General features: G+C 58.3%; 1 protein-coding gene across 4 annotated transcripts in view; it reads left to right on the top strand.

Moving 5' to 3' along the window:
• The first annotated feature begins 1,802 nt into the window (after window positions 1–1,802).
• Window positions 1,803–16,173, top strand: part of CNTFR (ciliary neurotrophic factor receptor) — a 37,530-nt gene continuing 23,159 nt past the window's right edge. Inside the window, exons 1-2 of one of the 4 annotated variants that reach the window (XM_043453607.1) lie at window positions 1,803–1,992; window positions 9,872–9,985. The gene's annotated coding sequence lies outside the window, so the exon portion shown is untranslated. Of the gene's footprint in view, window positions 1,993–9,871; window positions 9,986–12,835; window positions 13,014–13,724; window positions 13,748–16,173 lie in introns of those variants that run through there. The other 3 variants (XM_043453601.1, XM_043453602.1, XM_043453606.1) reach the window with 3 other exon arrangements.

Genomic DNA, 16,173 nt, shown 5'->3' with positions numbered 1-16,173 from the left:
GCCTAGTTTCGGCGCAGAAGGAGAGGCAATTCCTGACACCCCCATCGCCGCCGCCCCCCCCCCCGATTCTGTCGCACCGTCTCCACTCCTTCCCGGTGCCCACCACCCTGTCTCCGCCCGTGGCCTGGGTTCTTGTAGGCTCCTGACCCAGAGAGGCCAGATAGAAGACACCTACTGTGGGTGGGCGTGAGCTGATTTCGGCTGGAAGCCACTCTTTCTCTGTGTCCCCCTAAGCCCCAGCTGGCCCTCTCTGAGCCCCAGCCCCGGCTGACCCCTGCTGGTTGCACCGATGGGATCCTGCGGCCACAGAAGTAAAAGTGAAAAGCCCGGTCAGTGGCGGGAAGGTTTTTTCCTCTGCAATGGGAGTCCCTGAGGCATTTGTTGGGAAAAGGGCCCGGGCGCTCTGGGCAGCCTACTAGGGAAGGGTGTAAGGAAGTAGCGAGATACTTCCTTCCCCCTCTCCCGGCCCGCAGACCTTGCGCAGCTCCCGGGAGGGGCCAGGCAGCTGGGATTATGGGTCAAAGGTCAGGTGAAAAATCCAAGGGGTGGGGATGGGGGTGGGCCACTCGTTCTCCGCCCCCTGGCATTCACCCTTTCTGTTGCGCTCTGCCGTGGCTTCAGAAGTAGTCGGGTTGTCTAACCTGAATTCCCCCCTGTAATAGCCAGACCCGAGGCCCGGGGGCGCGTGAAGTGAGCACACCCGCCCCCCAGAGGCCCAGGCTGCGAGAGGGAGGCTCGAGGGGTGAACCTCCAGCGCCCAACTCTGGCGCTCGCGCTCTGGCATTGCCGATCCGGGCAAAAAGGGCGCACTCTCCCTACATCCCGCATCCCAGTGGCGGTCACTCCCCAGGCCGCGTGTCCGGGGATGGGTTAGGTGAGGGTGAAGAAGGAGAGGGGAGAGGGGTAGTTGTGGTTTATCACTGGAGACTTGGTGGGAGGCGAGGGCCTGGTCCCAGGCTGGTTAGGGCTGGGTTCCCAGGTTAGGGCTGGTTCCCAGCCTGGTCCACCTCGGGTCATGCGAGCAAACAGCCCCCCTTCCTTCGGTGTGAGGGGTGTAAGTGTCTAAGGCTGGGAGAGAGGGCGTCGTTGCTGGTGGCGATAGAAGATCTGGGAGGGGCGGAGACGGCTGGCCTCTCCGGCCCAAAGTGGGGCCTGGGGGCTCCTGCTCCAGCTCTTCTCACGGAGATGTTGGCGGGAGGACCCTGAGAGTTGGCCCCGGGTGTGCCAGGGTGTCCCTGCGAGGCACTCAGGGCTCGAACGTGCGGGAGTGTGCGCCGCAGAGACCTGGCCAAGGCTGAGTGAGCGAGGGAGTGTGAATGAGCGACCCTGGGGGATTGGATGCGGGCCCATCGGCCCTGGGGGATCCGGCGGAGTGGGTGTGGGTGTGGGTGCGCGCGCGTTTCTGAGACCCGCGGTCCGGGCTGTGCGTGAAGCACGGGCACTACAGCCGTCTGGAGGGCGTTCCCGAGAGAGGGTGAAGGCGAGGGGGCCACGCGTGCCAGTGCGGGCAAGTGTGCCCGCGGGGGGAGGGTGGGAGCCAGCCTGAGTGAGGGGAGTGGGGGCTCACAGGCCTGCGCAGGATGACTGTGCCCGCGCGTGCCAGGAGCGGGAGCGTGCCACGGCGGGGGCGCGCGGGGGCCGTGGTCGGGAGGGGGTCGCGGCGCGCGGCCGCGGAGGCGCGGGGAGACAAGGAGGGAGGGGGAGGGGAGCGAGGGCGCGCGCGGCCGGGCGGGCGCCCGCGGTCACATGGGCGAGGGAAGGAGGGAGGGAGCGCGCGAGGGAGGGAGGAGGATGGGGGGGTTAAAGCCGCCCAGCGCCGAGGAGCCGGTGCAGAGCGGGCGGCGGCGGCAGCGGAGGCGGCGGCTCCAGCCGGCGCAGCGCGGGGCTCGGCGGCGGGATCTGGCGGCGGTGCTAGCTCCGCGCTCCCTGCCTCTCTCCCTGCCGGGGGCGGTCGAAGAGCTAGGCGCGGAGCCCCGGCGGCCCGAGGGCGCGGTGAGTACCTCGCGCGGAGCGCGCGCGGCCGGACCCTCAAACCCTCGGGTTGACCAACAGATCCGCGGCCCTCGTGCGCGCGGGAAGAGGGAGGGGACGTGCGTGGGCCCGAGACTGGGGTGGGGGGGACAGGAAAGTTCACGGGAAACTTTGCCCGTAAACTCGGGGGCGGGGGCGCAGGAGAAGCAGCCCCCCACGTCCGGGCGCGCCGGGGGTTGGGCGTGGTGGTGGTGGGGCGGACAGTCCGCCGGCGGGAGGTGGCAGGGATCGATTGCCCTAGCCTCCGGGTTCTCCCTCACCTCTCAGCGTCGCGCGCAGGGTCTGGGAAAATTCCGGAGCTGGGGGTGGGGGGGGTCGTAGTGACCCCCGCGTGCCCAGAGGCGGCTTCCTTCTCCAGCAGAAATCTGGACTTGAAAGCGCCCAGGGGTGTGAACGGACGGTTGCGCGTCCGCCGGTATATGGGTGTCCATGTGAATCCGCTTGTGTGTGTGTGTGTGTGTGTGTGTGTGTGTGTGTGTGTGTGTGTCGACGTGAGCCTGCCTGTGGTTTCCTCGTGAGTCCGCCTGGATGTATCTCCAGAATCTCTTTGTAAGTGCTCCCGTGTTGTGTGTCCGTGAGTCTGCCTGCGGTGCATCCCCGCCTCTTTGTGAGTCTGCCGGTGTGTGTCTTCCCCTAGTGCGGCTCTGCTGGAGCCGGCCTGGGTGTCCCCGTGCTGCTCGGAGTAGTGTAGCGCCCGGTGCGTGGGGGCTGGGCCGCGGGGAGGTCACCAGACGGACAGCTCTCCTCCTCGGCTCGGAGCCTCTCCTCTCCCGAGCCTCTCTTCCAGCGCTCGATCTCGCGCCCGCCCGCTCCCTTGGCCCCCTCCCCCCGTCAGTAGCTTCAGGCGGGCAGGACTATTTCACGCCTTGTTGAAAATTCAGGATTTTCTTTCTCTTTCCGTCTAGTCTCTCTTTTGAGAAGCGTCTGTGTGGCTGGCGGTGTTGTGTCTGCAGCACTGGGTGTGTGTGTGCATGCCGCTGGAGAAGTGTGTCTGCAACACTATTTGCTTTGCCTGTAGTACTTGGTGTAATTGTGTCTGTGTCACTGGGGGTATTCCTGTGGCTGTGATCACGGAGGTGGTGGGTGTATGAAATGCTGGGTGTGTTTATACATCCCTAATTGCTGTTTGTCCGGGGGTCTGAAACACTGAGTGCATTTTTGTGTGTCTAACTCTGGGTATGGTTGTGTACCAATGCATATGTGGGGATAATGGAGCTTGGACAGTTAGATGTTTCTATGGCTGAGTGGCTAGCCCGAGCTTGGTGGGTGGAGGGGACTGTGTCTCCATCGATTCTGCATACCTGCCCCACTGCAGGATCCACACAGATCCTCTGAGCTGGTTCTTAAGGCTCCTGGTCGGGATTGCTGATGTGCAGCCGAGGTTCACACTCCATCACGGTTAACACTCCAACTGGGACCCTGAGCCTTATGTGAAAAGTAGGAGTTTAAAGTTCACATACAAGACTTCTAGGGGCCCTGGAATTTATACTCAGCTTCATACTGGGACACTTTAACTCATATGGACTCACACTCAGAACTACCAGAGGACAATGGACTTGCACTCAGATTCACACTTATATTCTGGTCATCTCCAGTGATACATTTCAGTCCTGGAGCTTACACTCAGACTCACATTGGGACTTTAGGCTCACACTTAGATTCACATTTCTGTCCTGAGGCTCACAGACTGAGACTGGAGCCCATGCCCAGAGCTCCCTGAGGTCCTAGGGCTCACACTGGGCTCACACTGACACCCTGGAGCTTTCTCAGATTCACACGTTGTGGGGCGCACACCCAGACTCACCTGGAGAACCTGGGGTTCATCTGAGCTCAAGGACTCACCTAGGACATTGGGGTTCATACGTGCATGCTCACATCTTGGAGTTCACACTCAGATTCACACTAGGACATGCAATATACTCACTTCCATCCTTGGGATCACTTAGGGACCCATACTTATAAAGGGACCCCAGTGCTTATACTCAGACTCACACAAGGAACCTTAGCTAACACTCAGAAAGCCCCAAAGACCAGGGCCTCACATGAACACTAGGACTCTTACCTGTACTGACTTGTTTGGGAATCCTGGGGCTCACAGTTAGATTCCCACTTCAGCCCTGGAACTGACAGTCACATGCACAGTGAGACCAGCATTCACACTCAAACCTAAACTTCAGTCTTGGTCTTCACACTCAGACTGACATCCCTGGTAGTTACATTAAACTTGCTTCCATCCTGAGGCTTAGATTCAGAGTCACACTAGGGCCCCAGTGCTCACACTCAGACTGGCACTTGCACCTTGAGGCTTTCATATTCACATGGAAACCCTGGGGTTCACACTTAGAATCACACCACGTTAGCTCTCCATTCTAGGACACTCAAACCCACATTAGGATTATGTTCACATTCCCAGGGGAACTTAGAACTCACGGTTCAACTCACCTGTGCATTCTCTGGTTTATGGTATGTCTCAGGGCAGCTGGGAACAGGAACAGAGACTCTTGCAAGATCTGTGTTCTCCAGAGGTGGGGAGTGGAAGAGATATGTGTTTGATCACGTCCCTTACTTGGGTTGTGGGCTGGTGGAGAGAGTGGGGGGAACACTCAGTTAAACCTTTCTGCCTGTTCTTCCAGAGGAGACTATGCTGTCAATCACCCTCAGGATGGCTGAGTGGCTTTTTGGTTCAGGGGTGACATGTACCCTTAGGGTTCCCTATGAACCATGTACATGCACATCTTTGTTCAATAGTTTTGGGTACCTATCCTGTGATAGAGAGGCTCAGGTATGGGGAAATAAGACTCATGTCTTCCGAAGACATCTCCCCCATCCCAGTCATTCTTCAGATGGGAGCAGCGTGAAGGTTGACTTGAGGGGGATAGACATCTGGCTTCTTTGACCTTTCCAAGATGGCGAATTTCTGGTTGTGCGGGAGATGGTAGCCCCAGATCTGTGGTGAGGAGGTGGCTGGAGGAGAAGACTGGAGTGGAACGCACCCTCTTCTCTCTCCTTTTCCTTGGCTGGAACGGGGTTGGGCCACGTTTTGTTTTATCTCCCAGTGTCTCCTGGAATGCCTGAGTCCTTATCCTGTCTCCAGCATCTGCCTGGGGTTCTCCACTCTGCCTCCCCAAAGAGCAGTAGCTCAGTGGGGGTGGGATGGGGTGGCAATTGGGTCAGGTTGCAATCAGTCTTAGGACTCCACCTGCCTTGAAGACACTGCCCAGGGCTTTACACCCTTCTTTTTGTGGAGGCCAGTGCACCAGCTCCCCTTGGGAGCCCACGAAGTATGGAACTGGCCCTCCAGCTCAGATGGCTAGGCTGTAACTGCTCCTTGGCCCAGAGCGGGACACGTGCTCTCCAGCCCCCCCTATGGGGGTGGAGGGCTTGAAGGCAAGGCGCCCTGCTCTGCCCCCCCATGGTGAGTTGAAGTGTAAATGAATCGGAAACAGATGGAACGTATTTTCTTTGAAATGCAGATGGGTTGGTGGGGGGACCATGTGTGCACGGTTGGGAGGGGGGGTCCCAGAGAACTAGGAGGTTGAGTAGAGAGCTGACCCCTCCTCCAGACCCACCAAGGGATTGGGGGTGTGTGGGGGGAATACCTCAGCTGTGTAAACTCCAGTGGCCCTGGGTGACCATACCCACCCCAGACCCTAGCTTCCTGTGGGGAGGAGCTGGGGAGTCCGTGGTCCCCGTGGGCTGAGGGCACTGGTTGCAGAGGGCAAAGAGGGCCCCCAAAGCATAGAGCCATGCTGGGTTGGGGGTCACCAGAGCCCAGGAGGTGAGAGGAGGAGCTGGGCAGACGTGGGGAAGAGTTGGACCCTACAGCTGTGGGGAACCAGCTCCTTGAAGCTGGGGCTGGAACACCAGTCCAAAGGGGCCAAAGTTATTAATAGACTAGGGTGGTGACTCCCGGGCGGTCCAAGGGCCCGTCCTGGGGTTCAGGAATGGACTGAAGCATCCTTAGTCCTGAGGGAGGTCAGAGTGCCCCACTGTACACTGCCTCTTCTTCCTTTTCGCAGTGCTCAGCAAGGCTGCAGAGTAACTCACTGCCTGTGAAATCTGGGACCTAGGGGTGGGGGTCCGCGAGGCTCAGCCCCCACCCACCCTGCCCCTGCTATAGACAAGGTACACAGTGGGAAGCCAGTGTTGAGTAAACAATCTTTCTCTCCAGCCAGACTGAGTGGTGTTGGTGGGCAGGGCCATGTCCCTAATTCCCTGGCCAGCAGGGATTAGGTGCTCAAGAAATGTTGAGGAATGAACACTGAGTGGGACAGACCGTGGGGAGGGGGGACTCTCCGGGGCTTGAGACTCTCTTGTGGCTTGAGATTCAACAGCCTCTGTGGCATAACCCTGTTTTTTGGTTTGAATCGCCCCTAAGTGATTTGCAGGCAAGACTAAAGGAAGGACTTCCCTGTATTCAGGGAAGGAGTGCAAAGGATGGGCAGCTTCTTCCTTGAAAAGGTCTGTGGCAGAGGTCAGAGCTCACTTCTGTCCTCTCCCCAGCTTCAGGATTTTTCAGAAGATGGGAAAGTCCTTTTCTCCCCCACGTGGTCGTGAGCATGTCCCTTGCTTTCTCTAAGTCTGGGTTTCTTGGACTCTAGCTAAGGCAGTGGACCCCAGGTCTGAGCCTTTGAGGCTGGGCTTCCCTGGCGACTCAGCTGGTAAAGAATCCGCCTGCAACGCAGGAGACCTGGGTTCGATCCCTGAGTTGGGAAGATCCCCTGGAGAAGGGACCGGCTACCCACTTCAGTATTCTGGCCTGGAAAATTCCATGGACTGTATAGTCCTTGGGGTCGCAAAGAGTCGGACACGACTGAGCGACTTTCACTTCTGAGGTTTAGCTGCTATGGGCACCATGGACTGTCTGTATTGGTTATTAATGTCTGTTTGAGAACACAGAGTTCAGATCCTAAAAATACCCTGTCCAGCCAGAGCCTCAGAGGTGCTGGGATAGCAGTGGCTGCATCTTGATGGGATAGGCACAGAGGCAGGAGAGACAGAGAGAGTGCGGGGAAACTGAGGCAGGCAGCATGGGCAGGGAGTTGCGCAAGAGACAGAGCCTTCCCTTTGTAGGGAACAGAAGTTTCTAAAAGAGTGGTGCCAGTTAGTCACATTAGGCAACATTTAAGGTAATCTGTTATCTCGCGCCACCAAGAATTTCCTTCTCAAAGAGCCTGGAGGTACAACTAATAGCAGACATAAAAATCAAGCAGTCAGTCGTAACCATTTCAAGTCCAGCTTCAGGATGTTCCAAAATGGTGTGTGACCAAGGAAAATATCTTCCCCAGGTAGCCTTTTCTGAGCTGCTGACTCTGTCCCTTCTAGAGCTCTTCCTTGCAGCCCGAGTCCCGGTGCGTTTCTTCCACACCCCGTTTTATACATCCCCACCTCACTTCTGACCCCCAGGCCTCTGTGGAGCTCCTCTGCCCCAGAAGAAAGGGACTCACAGTGGTCCCCGAAAGGTAAGATGAGCCCAGCCTCTGAGGACAGATGTCATGTGACCTTGGCCCATGAGCTGACCTTTCTGGGCCCCTCCGTGAAATCGCGGGATGGGGGCTGGGCCCTGGCCCAGGCCCCGAGAGAAGGCGGTTTTGGCACCCATCCAGGTCCCTGACGTCAATGACTCTCCAAATAATGGAATCAATATTGGGGGGGGGTGGGCAAGCGTGAACCAGGCCCCAGCGATTAGAAACAGATCAGCACAAACCCACAGCTGACTCTGATAGAGCTGCCTTGGAGAGCTAGGGTGGGGGGCCTGGGAGGAGGTGGCCTTGAGCAGGGGGCTCAGGAATGGAGGCAGAGTCACCGGGTGTCCAACGCGTGGGAGTGTACAAGTGGGCAGAGACTCTGGCGCTGCCGGGTGGGAATGATGAGGTGGGAGGTGGGGGGCTGTCTTGGTCCCTTCCGCGTTTGAGCCTGTGGGGTTCTGAGACTGGGGTAACTTGGTGAATGGAGATTTCTTGCAGCCAGTGAGTGATGAAGGGTTCATCTCTCTGCATCCCAGACCTGGGCCCCTTGGCCATGTTAGGGCTCAGAGGTTATACCAGGGGAACAGGGGAACTGGGGGAGGGTTCTGAGTGAGACCTAAACGGCATGACTTTTTTCTTAAAGGCATGGGGCGTTAATCTGCCACAGAGAAATGGGTATTCCCCTTCAGATTGGGAGTCTGGCCTCCTTCCCCCACTCATGTCCTCTCAGCCCCCTATAAGGCAGCAGGTGAGGATGGAGGGGGCCCTGGGGGTCTATAGGGGGCTGGCCTGGCGGCAGCTGACAAAAAAAAAAAAACAGGAAGAAGGGCTGGGGGGAGCAGCTGTAATTATGGGGCATTTATTATTAATCAGATGAAACTGCTAGAAGCAGCTGGTGTAATGTGTGTCGTGATACAGACTCTGCGTGCCCCCAACACAGGCACACTCGAATGTGTCCTCACCTACACGCTCACTTATACATGCGTCCTGTTTTGCTTTCAGAGTTTTCTTTTCCTGAAGGTTGGATGACTCTCTGTTTGTCTGTCTGTGTATGTCAGTGTGTATCTGTCTGTTTTTTCATGTCAGCCTGTATCCTCCTCTCCCTCTGTTGTCTTCTTTCCCCACCATCTCTGTCATTCCTCAGCCCCGGGTGTCTGTCTTTGTCTTCCTGTCTCTGTCTCTGTGGGCCTGTCGGTGTGTCTGTATCTCTTACCACCAGTCAGCCTGTCCCTAACACCTTGTTTGAGTTTCCGGCCATCTCTCCCTGGCTGGCGGTACCTCTGCCTCTCCGGGCAGAGTTAGATGACATGGAGCTCCTTTCTCGTGCGTATGTGTTGAGGCACCTAATCGTGCCTTTAGCAGACACAGTTGGGACCTGTTGTGGTGGGGAATGGAGCAATTGGACCCTGAGAATCTTCCAGGGTCTTGTAGAAGTCGAGGGCTCTGTTCAAGTAACTGGAGTCCTAGAAGTAACAATGACTTTCAGAATAGCTTCCTTCAGCACCAGTTGTGTGACGTTGGGCAAGGTAAGGTGCTTTTGTTCTCTGAGCCTCAGTTTTCTCATCTGCAAAATGGGAACAGGATTACCTTCAAAGGTTGTTTTGGTGATCTGGTGCAAAACTGTATGTTAGGTCTTCATCATGGTATTTGGCTCATCAAGGGCCCTGAGCAAGTGTTAGCTGTTCCCATTATTATTGGGAAAGGCACTGTGCTGGCTGGGGAGAGATCTGCAGAGGCAAGCTGCACTAGCAGAAGGGCTCCAGAGTGAGATTTGCACTCAAATCTCTGTCTGGAATTGATCGGCTATGTGATCTTGGGCAAGTTAACCTCCCGAAATCTGTTTTTTGAGCTGTCAAATGGGAATAATAATAGAACCTACCTCATGGAGAAGTCATGAAGATTAAATGAGATCATGTACATAAAGTGCCTAACACAGTTCCTGGCACATAACAGATGCTCAATAAATCATAGTGGTGATGAGGAGAGGACAGTATGATGGTGTGTGTTTCTGCCTGCTGGGGGCCCTGTGTCCCTGTGTGAATGTGCATGGGAGGATGTGTGTGACATGGAGGTGCTTGTGTCTGTGAACCAGTTGTGTGGGGATTTCAGATGGTCTGTGGGTTTGCATCTGTGTGTGGTGTCAGGCCGCTGGCTTCTGGCCTCTCCTTGTCGCTGCGGTTCAGAACCTAAAGTCTGCAAAGGGTGCTTCAGGGAGTCTGGACCACTCCCAACTTTTTCTCCTCTGGACACTGACCTGCTGCCTGCCTCAGTCTCCCCTTCTCACAGTGGGGCTGTGAGTGTGAAATGAGCTCTGAGTTCGACTAAGGTCTGTGGCTCCTCTGTGGCCTGATTTGTGCCCTTTGCCCTTCTAGAATCCAGCCTTGTCACATCATCCCGCCCGCTTGGTTTCAGAAGTCTCCAGAAGAGCCTGGTCTGGAGGAAGAGGAGGACATTGATGTGCTCGGTGTGCGGCCGTTGGTGAAGAGGTATGTGCTGGGGGCCCGGGGGAGGCAGGTCAGTTTCAGGGCAGCTGGCAGGTGCCATGGGGGCCGTAGGTCTGGGGATGTGAGTGAAGGAGGGTCTGCAATCCCTTCCTGTTCTTCCCCCCTCCTTCCTCCTGAGGCTTTTCATGGCCCCATGACAGGCCTATAAAGGGGAGGAGACTTACCCACCATCACACAGGCAAGGGCAAAGCCAGGTCAGAAAACTGAATTCTGCACTGCTGGGGCTGAATCCCGGATATGGGAGCATGTTTCTGTCTCATTGTCAGCCTTCTTCTCTGCCCAAAGCATCTCTCTGGCTTGATTGGTGGGGAGCCGCTGGGCTTGGAGGAGATGGGATGGAGGGTCAGAAAGTCCAAAATCTTCTGAGGCCAGCCTTGGGGATTGGGCCTGACTCTCCGCCTTTCATTCTGGCCAGGCAAGGCCCCTGGATTGGCAGCCCCAGGGTGGGGGTGCTCAAGAAATCGAGGCGCTGGAGCGGAACGGAAGGGCCTATTGTCGAAAACCCGCCAGAGGCCCACAAAGGCCGGCAGGGCTTTTCATCTCAGCTCCCAAACAGACTGGCCATTTTCCCGGCCTGGAAGTGGGGTGGGGGTGGGGGGGCTGACCCTTCAGAACTAGCAGTGGGGTGTTGTTGAGGGTGGGGTCCGAGCCGAGTGTATCGCAGGCTGACAACATCATGGCCATAAAAGGGACTTAAAATGGAGCTGGGGTTCTGAAGAGTAGAAAAGGGACTTTAGAAGGCTGGAGAGGGTTACACTTCTGTCTCCCGGTTCCCAGAGGACCTGAAGAACTTGGAGTGGGGTGTCTATCAGAAGTTCAGGTTTGCACAACAATGAGGGGAACACCTGGGAGGAGCTTGGTGGCCGGTTTGGAAAGTGAGCTGTTGAGCTGTGCTAATCACCCCACACACACTGGGGACACCTTAGGGAGCGGAACTGGGATCGGAGAAGAGAAGGCTAGCGGTCAGGCAAGAGAATGGGCTCCCTGGAGCAGGAGGGACTGAGGCCAGACAGCAGGAAGGACTTTCTGCCAATGAACAGTAGCTCAGATGCCCTGACCCTCTCCCTGGGGATCCCTGAGGAGCGCAGAGAGCAGGGGAGCTGGAGAACACCCCCGGGGGGGAAAGGCTGAGACGGCTTCTGTGGGGGCAGAGGAGGAGGCCGTGAGGGAGGACTTGGCAGTTCTGTCCACCCTCCCCCAGCAGCACCTTCAGCACCGCTTTAAAAACAGCTTTTTAATTTAACAAAGTGGATGAAAAACTGTTTTTGGAAATAAAAGATATCTGCTGTCTCCCAGGCTAGCACTCAGCCCTTGCAGAGAACCTCTCTCGGTTTCTCCTTGCTCTTGGTGGCTCATTTCCTCTCTCTGCGTCTGTCTCTCTCTTTTTGGTTTGTTTCAGCTCTTCAGCCCCCCAAGCTTCCCCTTGGCCTCCCATCACCGTCCCCCCCCACCCCCCAATTCAGCCTCTGCGGGAGTGTCATCCTCAGCCTCTTATTTCCGTGTCCCTGCATCTCCTTCTGTCTCTCCGCTGCCAGTCTCTCTCTTCCGGGCTTGTCTCTCTCTCTTCTGATTCGTCTCTGTCTCCCAGCCTGTCTCAATCTCTGTCTCCCTTCCCCCCCTCCTTTCTCCCCCAACCCCTGCTCTAAATGGGTCTATTTAAAACACCCGACGCTGCCAAGTCAGAAAAGCGTCTCCTGATAAAGCGCATTAGGCGGAGGGAGGGAGGAGGAGGGGGAGGGAGGCGGCGGGCGGATGGATTGATCCAAGCCCGTAACCCCATTAATCAGGCATCGTGGATCCCCCTCCCTCCCCCAGCTTCGGCCCCTTCAGAGCTAAAAGCCCCTTAAATATTTATCACCCCTCCCCCATGGGGGCGAGGGGAGAGCTGTGTGGCCCTCTGTGTGAGCATCCCCAGCCTCCTGGTCTCCCCCTCCATCCCGTGGGTATGTGTGTGTGTGTGTGTGTGTGTATACACACGTGTGCATGTGCTCCTGTGTGCATGCATGGATGTGCACACACCTGACAAGCCCAGGGCCCAACTGCCATCTTGCTCCCCCCAAACCATTGGAGTGGCCTGCTCCCCTGAGCAGCCTCTGGGGTACCTTAGGTGTCTGGCCTGGCTTCTGACCCTCCTGAAGGGTTGGGCATGCAGTCCACTGGGGGTCCTCGTGCCCCTCAAAGTGCAGGACTGGAGGACTGGCTGGCATTGAACTGTCATCCTCAGGAGGGAGAGAGGTGAGCTGTGATTCAATGTCCAGATTCCCCCAAATTTTCAACGCAGGTCACTCGGGGAGTAGAGTTGGGGATTCCAGCTTCTAGAGTGCACAAGCTCCCTAGGAGGCTGCTGGAAGTTCCCCCTTTCTCCTCGGAGGGCAGAAGTAGACCTGGGGTGGAATGGGGGCTTCCCCTGACCTCAGACGGGCAGGAAGGCAAGCTGGAGCGGGGGCGGGGTGCTCCCCATCACCCCTAGAGATTAGACTGTCTGGGGGTGATGTGAGACGGAGAGCCTTCGCTGCAGAGGTCAGCCCTGAGTGAGACCGGCCGGGGTTGGTCCCAGTTGGCCTGAGAAGATGGCCCCGGGCGGGGGAGGGGAGGCCGCGGCAGCCCCCAGGGGTGAGGAGGGGCGGGGGTGGTGGTGGGCCGGAGCCAGGAGGGTCCCTTCCCCCTCCCCTCCCCCTGCCTCGAGTGCCACATCTCCTCCTGACTCAGACAATTAGATTCAAAGGATGACCTCACTGCCTGCCGTCCCTCACTCGCTCCCTCCGCTCGCTCGGCTCGCTCGCCCGCCGCGCGCTCCTTCCTCCCCGCCTCCCCGGCCGCTCGCCGCCCAGCTCGCTCGCAGCGGCTCGGCCCCCCGCCCGCCGGGGCTCTCGGGGGTGGGGGGACACGCCGGCTCCCCGGGCCGCCCGGGCCCCAGCCCCGAAGCCCCGGGGGGCCCGATGCCCGCGGGCGGACGGGCGGACCCACGGAGCGCCGGAGGCACCGACGGGGCGCCTGCGCGGGGACCCAGGTCAGTGGCCGCGCGGCCGCGGGGCCGGAGAACTTGTCACCCCCGCCCGCGCCGCCCGCCGGCCCGCCCGCCCCGGCGCTTCCCGCTCCTTTCTCGGCCCCCGCCCCCCGCGGCGGCTCGGCGCTCCCCCTGCCAAGCTGTCTCTCTCCTCTTCTTTTTCTCTCCCCCCAGCAGCCCCCCTCTGCCTCTGCAGCCGGTGGGAGGGACTGGGACTTCCTGAGGTCCCAGGGATGGGGCCGGGGCCCACTGGCTGCAGCCGGACCAGGCCTCCAGCAAGAGGAGGGGGTCTGGCCGTGTCCATTGGCCTGGGGGAGGGGACCGCCACCGGGGTGGGAAGGGGGCTACTGAGAGAGAGGCCCCGGGTGTGGGGGTGACGTCCAGACAGAGGGATGAGCTCCCAATATCTTTCTTTTCCTACATCCTGTGGGCCTCTTGCTTGGCTTCGTTGGTCCCCACCTCTGAGCTAAATAACTTCGGTCCCTGCGGCCTGGTTTCATCTGGCCCCCACAGCCTGTGTTCTTTGGAGCCTTGTCACCTGGCTTCCCTTAACCCGGCTGCCTGAATTCTTTTGTCACTTTCCCTAAGTCCCCGTCACCTGGCTTCCTGGGCTTTGCCTTGTGGTGTCCTTAGGCTCTGCCGCCCGGTGTTCCCTCCCAGGCCTGGTCCGTGGAGTCCAGGCAGGCTCGCTTTAGGATGGGGCATCAGGGCTCACGCTACACCTGGAGCAGCAAGTGGTGAGGATGTCAACAGCACTGACGGTTGTTCCCAGGTTGGGGCCTGGCCAGCCCAGCCCGGATTCCTTTCTGCCTGGACAGCGACACAGCGTCTTCTCTTGTGATGGGGGCCAGGGTGGGGGGTGGGGTGGCTGGGATGCAGGGTCCAAGGACGACGCTTTAGGATTCTTGTCCTGGTGGTTTGTTAGGGCAGCGCTGGCTTGGCCAGGGCTGTCTCCATTTCTCTTCGGGTCTGACAGTGATGACAGGGCCTTGGCAGGGGCTGGGGCTTGAGGTCAAGGTCTCATCTCCTTCCCCTTCCCCCACTTCCTGCAGCCAGGCCTGACATTCAGGTGCCCTGTAGACAGCTGTAGGCTCAGAGAGGTTTCCCAGAGGCCTGGGCTCACCCAGCAGGTAGCTAGGCTGTGAGCTGCTGCTGCTCCTCTTCTTGGAGAAGAAGTGGTGAGGAGGGGAGGTGGGAGGGCCCTGGGGAGCAGGCTGGCTTCTGGGGCTTGCTGGCTCCTGCTGCCACCATGCCACCATCTCTTCGCCTGGGGGCTTCCTCACTGCTCCACTCTGGCCAGGATCTCTCCTCATTCCTGAATGCTGGTGAAAGCAGGGTGAGGAGAGAAAGGAGCCAAGTAGGGAATAGTGTTCTGTTTCCTCAATTTTTATAAACTTTCCCGTTCTGTGTTAGGCCACCCTGAGCTTTATCCTCCCTTCCCCTAAGCACGGGCCTGGCAACCCAAGGTCCCAGCAGGGAGTGACTGTTCTGGGTGTGTATGTGTGTGTTTCCTATGCCGGGTGTAGAGGTGTGAGGGCTGAGGGTGATGGGGGTGGGGGCAGTGGACTCTGAGTTTCTGGAGGTGCTACAGTGTCTGTGTGCAAGGGTGACTGTTCTGAGTGTGTGCTGGTATCCATATGTGAGGCCAGAACTGTTTTGATTGAGCATGTGTGTGAGAGTCTGTGTGTGTGACTGTGACTGTGATTCTTGTGTGCATGCACACCAGCGTGTGCGAGGATGTGGTAGTGGGTGTCCACGTGGGAGGCCGTGATGAGTGGCGGTAATGGGAGAATACGATGCCAGTGTCTGCGAGAGGGGTGCCTGGGTGTGTCTGTGAAGCTCTAGCTGTGTGGTGGAGATGGAGGGCTTTGGGGAGCTCTGCGATGGTAGAGAGAGCCTGAGTGTGCATTTCGTCTTGGGGAGAAGTGAGCACCGGGTGTTGTGTGCCCCTGAATCGCGGGTGTGTGTGTGTGTGTGAGCGTGTGTGTGTGTGAGCGTGTGTGTGTGTGAGCATGTGTGCGCGCATACTCATGCCTGTGTTTACCCATCAGGAACAGATTGCTCTGGCTTCCCCACTGTGCGGAGGGGAGAAAGGGGGAGGAAGGATGGCTTGCTTTTGCCCAGCAGACCAGAAGCTTCCTCAGAAGTAGTGTGTGCAATGTGCGTGCGTGGAGGGGGGTCGAGGAGAACAGCACACTTAAAGACAGTCGAAGTTTCTGTTCCCCCCACTCAAGTCTGACTCTGTCCGAAAGACCATCTTCAGTTCTTTCTGCTACACATCGACGCTTCACACGCACTGCCCACCCCCCCTTGTGTGTGTGTGTGTGTGCATGCGCATGCACCCACATATACACAACTTGCGAGCGTCAACCTCTTTGTATGTATTCGAGGTTGTGTCTGCACCGTAGTGGTGATGGGGCCCTGCATGGGGGGTAGTGGGAGAGGCTGAGGCAAAGAGGTCTTTGTCCCAGCCCCCAAGCCTGGAGAGCGATTCTGTCCATCCTTCTGTCTCCACAGAGGGCTCTGCAGCCTCCTTCCTGCCTCATCTGCTGTGAGTCTGCTGCGAGCCCCCTCCCCTGTCAGCTGAGGGAAGTCTTGGTCAGCCCCGTTGACCTGCCCATCCCCCGCCTTCCATGGAGGCCTTCCAGCTGTCTATAACCTCCTGCAGCGTCTGTTCCTCCATGAGGAGCCGCCTGGCTCCCCCTAGACCTAACCTGACTGGTGTGTGGCCCTCTTCTGCATGGAGGGATCCTCCTGATTCTCCTAGAAGCCAGGAGGGACTCTGGACTGGGGCTAGGGGGAGATGAGTTAGTTCTTGCATCTCAGAATGCTGTGAAGCTGTCCAGAGCCCATGTGCCCACGGGGAGGATATGAACTTCTCTGCCCCTTCCTGCTCCCCATTGGAGAGGCAGAGGTTGGGTCAGATGACTTTTCGGGGAGCAAGCCTGGACCTTTCTAGAGGACTGCTCTCGTCCAGGCCCGCATACACGAGTGTGGACGAGCCAGCGCCCAGGTCACCAGGCAGCACACAGGGCTCGAGTGGGGCTCCACTTGTGGGCCCGGCTGGTGCGATGCGGACGGGTATCTCCCTTGGACACCTCCCAGTGGCCCAGCCAGGCCCGGCATGGGAAGCGCGCAACACGCCAGCACACATGTGCAGCAG

The sequence above is a fragment of the Cervus canadensis genome, chromosome 30 (genome assembly GCF_019320065.1).
Source record: "Cervus canadensis isolate Bull #8, Minnesota chromosome 30, ASM1932006v1, whole genome shotgun sequence".
Lineage (NCBI taxonomy): Eukaryota > Metazoa > Chordata > Mammalia > Artiodactyla > Cervidae > Cervus > Cervus canadensis.
The sequence above is the reverse complement of the archived record's forward strand: the minus strand, read 5'-3'. Positions and strand labels throughout refer to the sequence as shown.